This window comes from Colletotrichum fioriniae (genome assembly GCF_027942845.1).
Source record: "Colletotrichum fioriniae strain IMI 355084 chromosome Unknown scaffold_6, whole genome shotgun sequence".
Lineage (NCBI taxonomy): Eukaryota > Fungi > Ascomycota > Sordariomycetes > Glomerellales > Glomerellaceae > Colletotrichum > Colletotrichum fioriniae.
The window spans coordinates 923,846-935,049 of NW_027076842.1; positions in this window are offsets into that span (position 1 = coordinate 923,846).

Sequence of the window (11,204 nt, forward strand, 5' to 3'; positions counted from 1 at the left end):
CTATTATAGCAAGTCGCCTACTTTTAAATACCCTCCTACTATTTATATAAGTTAATTAAGCTATATTATACGAAATTAATTAGAACTACTTATTAACCTCTTTTTTTAAAGGTCTCTTAAACTACTTAATATATTTATATATTATATTTAGTTTTTTCTGTAATTATTATATTATTATTTACGTAATTTACTCCCTCTCTATATAAATACCTTTTTTAATATATATTTTTATTTTTAATATTAATTACCCCTTTCTCTATTTAAATTACCTTAACCTTAGTAATATTAAGTAATTTTTTTAAAACGTAATTAGGTTTTTTTTAGCCTTTTAATACTTATTTAATATTTTATTTATTATACAAAGCCCGTAATACTTAGTTTTAATAAAAGCTAGTTTATATACTAACTTATTAATATTTTTAGTTTATAAATTAATAACTTTATATAAATATATTAATAAGCTATTTTAATAATTATAAATCCGTTTTTTAAGTAAAATAGAGCTTTATACGGCGTTATATATTATAATTAGTATTTTTAAGTCTTAAGAGCCCTAGTTATTTAAGTATAAATTAGATAGTATTAATATTTTTTAGTTTAAAATCTAAATATAAAAGAACTATTTCTAAGTTAAAAAAGTATAATTCTAGCCTATTTAAAACTAGCTCGTATATTATTTTTTACTTATTAAAATAAAAAAATACTATTTTAAAAAGTAGAAAAGAAGTCGTTTTTTAGTAATATATATAATCTATATTTATATTATTTTCTTAATTTCTTTATTATATAAAGCTTTTAATAAATTAAAATAATTAATATTAAGAAGTTAAAGCTCGTATAATAAATAGGAGGTATATAAAAAAATAATAATATTATACTCTTTATAATAATTATCGAATTTAGTTAATTTATAGCTATTATAGCTATTAAAAAAATAAGGAGCTACTTAATACCCTTCGTACGAGACTTTATATAATTTTTTAAAATACTCTAGTTAATTTAGGCCGATTTTATTTATAGGTTATTTATTTTTTATTAAGGTAGATATACTATTTAGGGGGAATTAGTTATTAATATATTATGAGAGAGGTAATATTTACTTTTTATAATAACGTATAGAGATAGTACCTAGTTATTTATATATATATTTTAAATAATAAAAACCTATTTATAATTACTAAGCTACTTTATATAAGGCTTTTTATAATAATTAGAGATTATAATAACCTTTATATATGAAAGTTTTTTTATTAAAAAGCCTATTTTATTACAATTATGGATATTATTATTATATATTCTATACTTCGTAATTATATTTTATATAAAAGGTAAACTAGGCTTAGATAATTATAAAATCTTTAATTAATACTTTTTTAATAATTAATTTTATATTAAAAAATACGTCTTTAATTATAGTTAGTATTATATAAAGTTCTTTACTTATTATAGTTTAATACGTATTACGTTACGTTTATTAAAGAGGTAATTAGTTATATTTTGTATATTATTAAGTTATAATAGAAATCCTTAATTAATTAAGTTAATAACTCGTTTAAGAATTACGGTTTTTTTTAGAAAAGTTATTTTTTTTAAATTCGTATAAGTTTTATATTAAGGTAATAGGCTAATACGTTAATTACGAAGTATTATTCTCGGGATATTATAAATAGAAGCTACTTTTCGTACGGATAGTTTTAGGTCTTTTTAATAGCTTAAAATATAAAAAATAATACGATTTTTATTTTAAAAAGAACTTATTATTATACGTAAAGGAAAGTTATTATAAAAAGAAGAGGTTTAAAAAAAAGAAAGTAAGTAACTCGCTATAATAAGTAACTCGCTATATAGGTACGTTATAAAAAAATAATAAAAAATATTATAATCGTTTACGTTAACTAAGTAATTATAATACGAGTTATAAATCTTATTATTAATAAATAATACTTTTTAATAATAAATATAGGGGCTTTTATTATATTAAAAGGTTTTAAAATAGTTAATTATATCTAATACTAATAATAATAAGTCGAGGTTCGCTATAATAACTATTATTAATAACGAGAATAAAAAAAAATTCTTTATTAATTCTAAAGACTAATTAAATCGTTAATAAAATATATAATATTATAAAATAAAAAAATTAGCTTCTAAATAATAATCTTAAATTTATTAACAATGCTTTTTTTTTAATAGAGCTATAAAAAAAAAGTTTAATAAATCCTTTAGGTATTTACTAATAAATTTATTATAATAAGGGTTATTATAGTATTATTATTAGCTTATAATAAAACTAAGCTATTATTAGCTACTACTTCTATTTATAATAAAAAGTTTTATAATAATCCTATAATTATAAAAGTATTATCTATAAAAAGCTTATAATATTACTAAAGTATAATAAAAACTCTTAGTATTATATTATATTAAGTCGTTATTATACCCCTTCTAATTAGCTTAGTATTATAATTTACTATACTATATTTATAATCTAACTACTTATAAAATTTCGTACTTAGGCTTATTAATATTATAATAAATTAGTAATAAGGGGTTTTAATATTATTTAAATAAGGAGTCTTTTTATAGCTTTTTATAACTTATTTAAATAAAAAAACTAAGTAAGCTTTTACTTTTTATAAGTATTTTATAATTTATATATTACTTAAACTAGTATTAATAATAAATTAAGGACCCACTTAGGGCTATTATAATTTATTAATATCTTAAGTTTTTTAATAAAATACGTTTATAAATCCCCTATTACTAATTTTTAAATTATTAAGTTATTAATAATAGTTAGTATATTTTTAATATCTTACTTTAAATAACTTTTTATATTATTTTTAATAATTTTTTAAATTCGTAAATACTTTTAAGTTATTTACTAAGTTTTAATATAATTAAGCTTTTTTTAATTAAATTAAAGCGTTAAGTTTTAATAACTTAGTCAAAAAAATAGTTAAAATTAATAACTAAATTTAATTTTATAAAAGTAATAGCCCTATAGTTTTATTAAATTAAACTACGTAAATAAAATTTACTATAAGTAGTATATTACTTTTAATTATTTTAATAATAATTAACTAGGGGCTATAATTATTAAAAAATATACTAATTTAAAATTTCTATTTAGCTATTTATTTATAAGTAATTTATTATTAATAATTATAACTTTAATATTATAAAACTTATATAGCTCTTCTTAAAAATCTAATATAAATTAAAAAGCTGTAATAAAAAATAATAATCTTAAATAACCTAAAAATTAATAGTACTCGTTTATAAAATATCCTATTTATATCCTATATAATAATAGTTTTATAATAAAGTATTAAAATAGCTTTTTTATTTAATTTATTAACTATAACGTATATTATATTATAATTTTTTTAATTAGGGAGTACTATTATAAAGTTTATTAAAATATATTATTATAAATAATTAAATATAAATAAAGGTTTTAGCTCCCTTAGAAACTTATTATAAGGGTTTTAAAAATAACGGTATATATAATAATTTTTAATATATTAATATATATTTATTATAAAAGCTAGGCTAGTAATATTATTATTTAATTATCTTAATTACTTTATTATATCCTAAGTATATAAGGAGTTTTTATTTATAAACCTTATAAATAATTATAATATATAAATTATCCTCTCTTAAGTATAATAAACTTATTATTTATTATAAATAGTTTATTATTTTAAATTTTTTAACGCTTATAGCCCTTAATTATTAATATTTATATTAAAATAAGTAATATTATTATTAAATCGTAATTAAGTTTTAGTACTTTTTTAATTAATAAATACCCCTAAAACTCGTCTTTGAGTATAAAAAACTTAATAATAAGCTTAAATTATTACGTTACGTTCTCTAATAATACTCGTAACTTAGTAATAATATTTAATAATAATAATTTTAATAATAATAAGACCTAAGTTTAGTTAGCCTTTTTCAGTACTTATTAAGTCCTAATATTCTTATTCTTTTTTAATAATATATTAATAAGTATTTTTTTTACTTTAAGTAATACTAAATTTAAAAATTAAAATTAGTTAGAGTATTAGCTTAGGGAGCTTATTATAAATTAAAAAAACGCTTTATTATAAAAAATAAAAGCGGTTAATAATTTATAATAATATTAAACTTTTAATAATAACTAACTAGCTTTAATATATTACTTTTCAAAATAAATAACTTTTATTAATATCTTTTTATTATATATAATATAATTAAGCTTTATATTATTTATAATTTTTAAATAAAACGTTATAAAATATTATAAGCTATTATATATTTATTATTAAACTAAAGCTCTAATATATACTAAATTTAATATATTAATTTCTAAATATATAAATAGTTTAAATTAAAATAATAAAATATAAGCACTATTATAAAAACTAACTTTAATATTTTAAACGTAATATTATAATTAATATTAAATTAAAAAAGTACGCCCTTACTAATTAGCTTTATTAATAATTTAAATAAGTACTTATAATTTTTTATAAACTTATTATAAAAAATTATAAAAACTAAAAAAGGATTAAATACTCTTAAGTAATATAAATAGCTTTTAGTTTTATATAATAAAAACTTTATTTTTATCAAATTATATATTATTAATACTAACTATAAAACCTAAATATTTTGTAATAATAATATTAAATTCGTATTTCTTAATATCGGCTTATAATCCGGCTTTTTTATAAATAATTTAGTATTTTTATAATATATTTATAATATTATAAAAAGTTATTTAAAAAAGATTAAAATATTATTTATATACGTAATATAAAAATTATTTAAATACTTTATTAGTATATTGTTTATATATTATTAATATATAATTAGCTTATTATAAAGGCTAAAAAAGTAATACTTTATATTTATATATTTTATAATAAGTATAAAAAGTTATAAAATCCTCTAAAATAGAGTTAAAATAAATATAATAAAAGGCTTATTTTAATATTAAATTTAATAAATATTTTAACTTAGTTTAGTTATATTAGTATTTTATTAATTAAAAAATAGATAGTACTAATCCTTTTTTATAATCTTATTTAGTTTTTTTAAAATTAATATAAAATTATAAACTATTATTATATTTTTTAATAAATAATATTAGTAATATAAAGGGCGTATTACTAGGCTTAATAAACCCCTTATAAAAGTACTTTAAAAAAGTAGGCCCTAATTACCTCTAGCTTAAGTACTAATTATTTATAAAAAAGGTAATAAATAAGCTTTTCTTAACCTCCTTTTACGAGCTCTATTTTATAATTATAATTATAATATAATATTAGTATATTATTTATTACTTTATTAAATATATTTACTTAGGGCCTTAGTATTTTTAAAAGCTTTATAATAATAAGGTTTTAGGTCTTTTAATTATTGCCCTCTAGGGGGTCCTTTTTTTATACTTATTTTTAATAATATAATCTAATTTATATAATAATATAAAACCTAGCTCTATATCTTCCTGCTTTAGGTTAATCTTAAATACTAAAGTATTAATAAAAAATAACGTTTAGTATAGTATTATTACCCTTATACTAAATAAAAAATCTATATAAGTTTAATTTTCTTTATAAATATAAATAGTATATTAGTAAGCGCGCTATTTATTTTTAAGTATTTTTAGTATTATTAAACTATTATATATATTAGTTTCGTAAAGCCTTATAGTTAATAAAATATTTTAATAAGCTTAAGTAATACCTACTTCTTTTATAATTATTTATTATACTATATAATATCTATTTTAAATATTTCTTACTATTACTTAATATTAATTTAATATTATATATTAATAACCTTAGGGTATATAAGTCTTTTATATTCTTAATATTAATAAAGGGGTATTTTATAATAATAAATCCTTAGGCTATATTAAGTACTTATAGTATATATTTAGGTTAACTTTATAATATTTAAACTATTTCTATTTAAAAAATTAAGTTATAGCGCCTTATATTAAGTTAAAATAAAAGTATTTTTTAAAAGGACTTAATAGTTAATATATAAATTAATAATTTATATTATACTAACGTTTTCTAATTACTTATTATTAAATCTAATAATAAAAATAAAGTATAATAATTTACTAAATAAGGTTATATAAAAATCTTATAATAATAAGGTTACATAGTTATTTATAAATCCGTATTTATTAACTCTTATATTAAATAAAACTTTTAAATAAATTCTATATTTATTAAAAAAAATATTATAAACTTAATCTTTAAAAACTACTCTTTTATAAAATTTTATAAGTTTACTAAATAAATTATTAATCTTTTATTTTTTTTATACTTATCTTTTAATAAAAAGATTATTTATATTAAGGAACTTAGTTTTTTAAGTTTAAAATATATTACTTATTAATAATATTTATAATAATTATAATAATAATAAGCTTTTTAAAATAGTATTAAAAAATATAGCTAGACTTATTATAAATAAAATAAGTATTATTATTTTTAAATTTTTAATATAAGGCTTTTAAAATAGTTTTATAATTAATAGTTTAATTATAAATACTTTATTTAGTAATACTACCTCCTCTATTTTTAATAAAAGTAATATAAATAAATATAATACTTTTTAGGGCCTTATTATTAGTTAATAAGGGCTATATAATATTAATAAACTAAGTAATATACTCCGTATATTTCTAAAAAAATAGTATTCTTATTTAAGTATTTAAAAATAGCTTAGTTCTAAAAAATATATAAAAAGCTTATTATAAAAGTAGCGCTTTTACTAAGACTTAAGGAGTTTATCAATATAAATAAACTTAGTAAATATAAAGCGCTTCTAATAAATATTTTTAAAAATAATAAAAAAAAGTATTTAGTTTTTAATTAGTATTATTTATAATAATTAAGCTAATATAAGCTAACTTAAGCTTATATAATAATTAATTAATAATAATAATCTCGTTAGTAATTAATATAAAATAAATAAACTTAGCTATAAAGCTACTAATCTTATTAATAATATATTCTAAGTAGTAGCTATTAATATTAAAGTTCGTATTTTTAAAACGTTTTATAATATACTAAAATTAATAAAAGAACTTTAGGCCCTTATTATTATTATTATTTATAAAAATAAAAACGTTAGGTATTTTATTTAATTTAGTAAAGGGTTAATAAGCTAAGGCTAGGGATACTTTTATAGTTTCCTATATTTTAAATTAAGTAAAGTACTATTTAAACGTATAATAAGCTTTACTATTATTATTATATTTATTATTATTAATACTAAATATAGAGCCGTTCTTGAATTTCTAAATATATTTATTAAGTATAGCGTTAATATAAAGGGCCTTATTTAGCTACTTCTTAATATTTTAAAACTCTATAATAACTTTACTAAAAAACCTTAATATTTTCCTTAATTATTTTATAAAACCGCTTAGTATTATTACTTAGCTAGCTAATTATAAAAAACTAATACCTATTTAAGCTAATACTAAGTAATACGTATTTTTTAACTAATTCTTAACCTAAGTATAAAGAGTAGTATTATTATTTTTTTTAATATAGCTTTTAAATAAACTTAAAGTTAGTAAAGTATTATTTAATATTATTAAAAAGTCCTTCGTTACGAATCTAAATAAAAAAATATATACTTATTAATAATATAATAAAAAAAATTGAGGTAGTTATTTTATATAATAAAAAAATAAAAGCTATTTAATAAGCTAATTAGTAAGGTTAACTTTAAAGTTAAATATAAAAAAACTTAGTATTCTTATTAACGCTAATAATACTCTAATATTACTTATATAAGTAACGGCCCTATTAAAAATTATTAGTATAAAAAAAATATTTATCCTCCTTAGCTCTTATTTCGGATTATAATATTTAATAAAAGGGGTATATACGTATTTAAGAAGTATTAATTACTTTATATAATTAATTAACTAGCTATTACTTAGCGTTATACTTCTTTTTAATAAAAATAGCTATTTAATATAATAAGTTTAATAAATTAAAATATTATCGTTCCATTTTTTTTAAAAAAAAGGATTATAATAAATATTAAGTAATATTATAAAAAAGAACTTAAAGTAGGTTAAAACACTATTATATTAACCTAATAAATATAACTTAATGTAAAAAAATAAAAAATAAACTAGTAAACGGAATTTAGGGCGCTAGGCTTTTAGGCTTAGTAGTTTAATAATTATATAACCCGTAAGGGATCCGTTTAGTACCTAAGGCCCGAGCGCTTAGGGGCCTATTACCCAGTGCTATAATATTTATAATTCTACTCTTTTTTATCTTTAAAATATATTTTCTTTATATATAAATATATAATCTTGTTTAAATAAAAACCGAATTATCCTTACCCTCTAAATTATTAAAAAAGACCTAAAAATATTTATATAAAAAGCTATTTTTTATTTTTTAAAATTTTTAAATCAACTTTTTATTACTAATATATTAGATATATTATATAAAATAAAAGATGATTAAATTTAATAAAAAATAGATATAATGAAAAAAAGAAGTAAGTTTTAAATAAGTTATTATCCTAATTAATTAAAAGTTCTTTTATAATAAAAAAACGTATAAAAATAGCTAGTTAATTCTTAAGTATATATAATAAAATATATATTAAATTATAATAAATAAAGAACTTTATATAATATATCCCTAAATTAAAAAATACGATTTTAATATTAAATTAATTATTAAAGGGCTTTAATTAAAGATTTTATTATTATATAAAGTTAGTTAGCCCTTATATAAAATATAATTACGAAATATAAAATATATAATAATAATATCTATAATTTTAATTATTACAAAAGGGAACTCGAGGCAGGTTAAAACGCTACTTATATTAACTTAATAAATATAACTTAATATAAGGAAAGAAAAAGTAGATTAGTGGGCGGAATCTAAGGCGCTAGGCTTTTAGGCTTAGTAGTTTAGTAATTACATAACCCGTAAGGGGTCCGTTTAGTACTTAAGGCCCAAGTATATAGGGGCCTAGCGCTTAATATTATAATATTACCCCCCTTTTAGTACGATAAGTACTATTTATAATACTAAATTATCTTTTTATAAACTACTAAAATCTTATTAATTACTCGTTACTTTCTTTTATTTTATTATTATTTAATAAGGCTTAGTATTTAATTTTTTTATAAATATTAATAAAATAGTAATTAGTATTTACGTAGCTCTAGTTTTTTAAGTATTAAATAATAAAATTATTATAAACTAAAGCTTATTTTTTAAAGGGTCCGTTATAGGCCTTATAAAGTATTAATAATTTAGGTATTATTATTAGCGTTTTTTATATTATTATTATAAACGAGGAGGTACTAGCTTTATTAAGCGTTTTTAATTATTATTATAGCCTAGGTATACTAATCTTCTATTATACTATTTTTTTATATCCTTATTATTATCCTCTAGGTCCTCTTTTTCTAACCTAGTTCTTTAATAAGGTACTAAATAATATAATTTTATAATTATTAATAGTTAAGGCCCGTAAGAAAGTAACGAGGATATTATAATTATTTATATTAATTAAGTAATTATAATATAAATTATAAATCTTATTAATAATAAATAATACTTTTTAGTAATGGATATAAGGGTTTTTATTATACTAAAGGGTTTCGAAGTAAATTATTATATTTAATACTAATAATAATAAGTCGAAGTAGTGCGCTACGGCGCTCGTAATAGCTATTATTATTATTAATATAAAAAGAATTCTTTATTAATTTCTAGGACTAGTTAAATTAGCGGGGGAATATATAGTATTATAAAGCGGAAAGTTAGCTCTCGAATAGTAGTCTTAAATTCGTTAGTAATAGCGTTTTAGTAAAGTTATAAAGAAAGGAAGTTTAGTAAGCCTCTTAAGCTTTTTAGGTATTTTTTAATAAATTTATTATAATAAGGGTCGCTATTATATTATTATTAGCTTATAGCGGGGTTAGGCTATTATTAACTATTACCTCTAATTATAATAAGAAGTTCCGTAGTAGTCTTATAATTATAAAGTATTATTTATAAAAAAGCTTATAGTATTATTAGTATGTTACGAAAGCTCTCTATATTATATTATATTAGGTTATTATTATATCTTTTTTTAATTAGTTTAGTATTATAATTTATTATATTATATTCGTAATTAGATTACTTATAAGACCTCGTATTTAGGTTTATCTATACTATAATAGATCGGTAGTAGGGGGTCTTAGTACTATTTTAATAAGGGGTCCTTTATAACCTTTTATAGTTTACTTAAGTAAAAAAACTAAGTAAGCTTTACTTTTTATAAGTAATTTTATAATTTATATATTACCTAGGCTAGCACTAATAATAAGCTAGGGGCTAGCCTAAGGCTATTATAGTTTATTAGTATTTTTAGTTTTTTAATAAGATATGTTTATAAATATTTTATTACCGATTTTTAAATTATTAAGCTATTAGTAATAGTTCGCGTATTTTTAATATCTTACCTAAATAATTTTTATATTACCCTTAGTAATTTCCTAAGCTTCGTAAATACTTTAGGCTATTTACTAAGCTTTTATATAATTAAGCTTTTTTTTAGTTATATTAAAGTATTTAGTTTTAATAACTTAGTTAAAAAATAATCGGGGCTAGCGGCCGAATTCGATTTTATAAAATAATAATTTTATAATTTTACTTAGCTAAGTTATGTAAATAAAATTTATTATAAGTAATATATTATTTTAATTATTTTAGTAATAGTTAACTAGGGGCTATAAGTATTAGAAGATATATTAGTTTAGGATTTTAGTTTAATTATTTATTTACGAATAGTTTGCTATTAATAATTATAGTTTAACACTATAAAGCTTATAAAGCTCTCTTTAAAAAATTTAATATAAACTAAGGGCTATAATTAGAAGTAATAATCTTAAGTAGCCTAAAGATTAGTAATACTCTTTTATAAAATATTTTATTTATATTTTAGGCTATAATAGTTTTATAATAAGGTACTAAAATAGCTCTCTTACCTAGCTTATTAATTATTATATATATTAAGTTATATTTTTTTTAATTAGGGAGTATTATTATAAAGTTTATTAAGATATATTATTATAAGTAGTTAAGTATAAGTAGTAGTTTTAGTTCCCTTAGGGGCTTATTGTGGGGTTTTTAAAAATAACAGTATATATAATA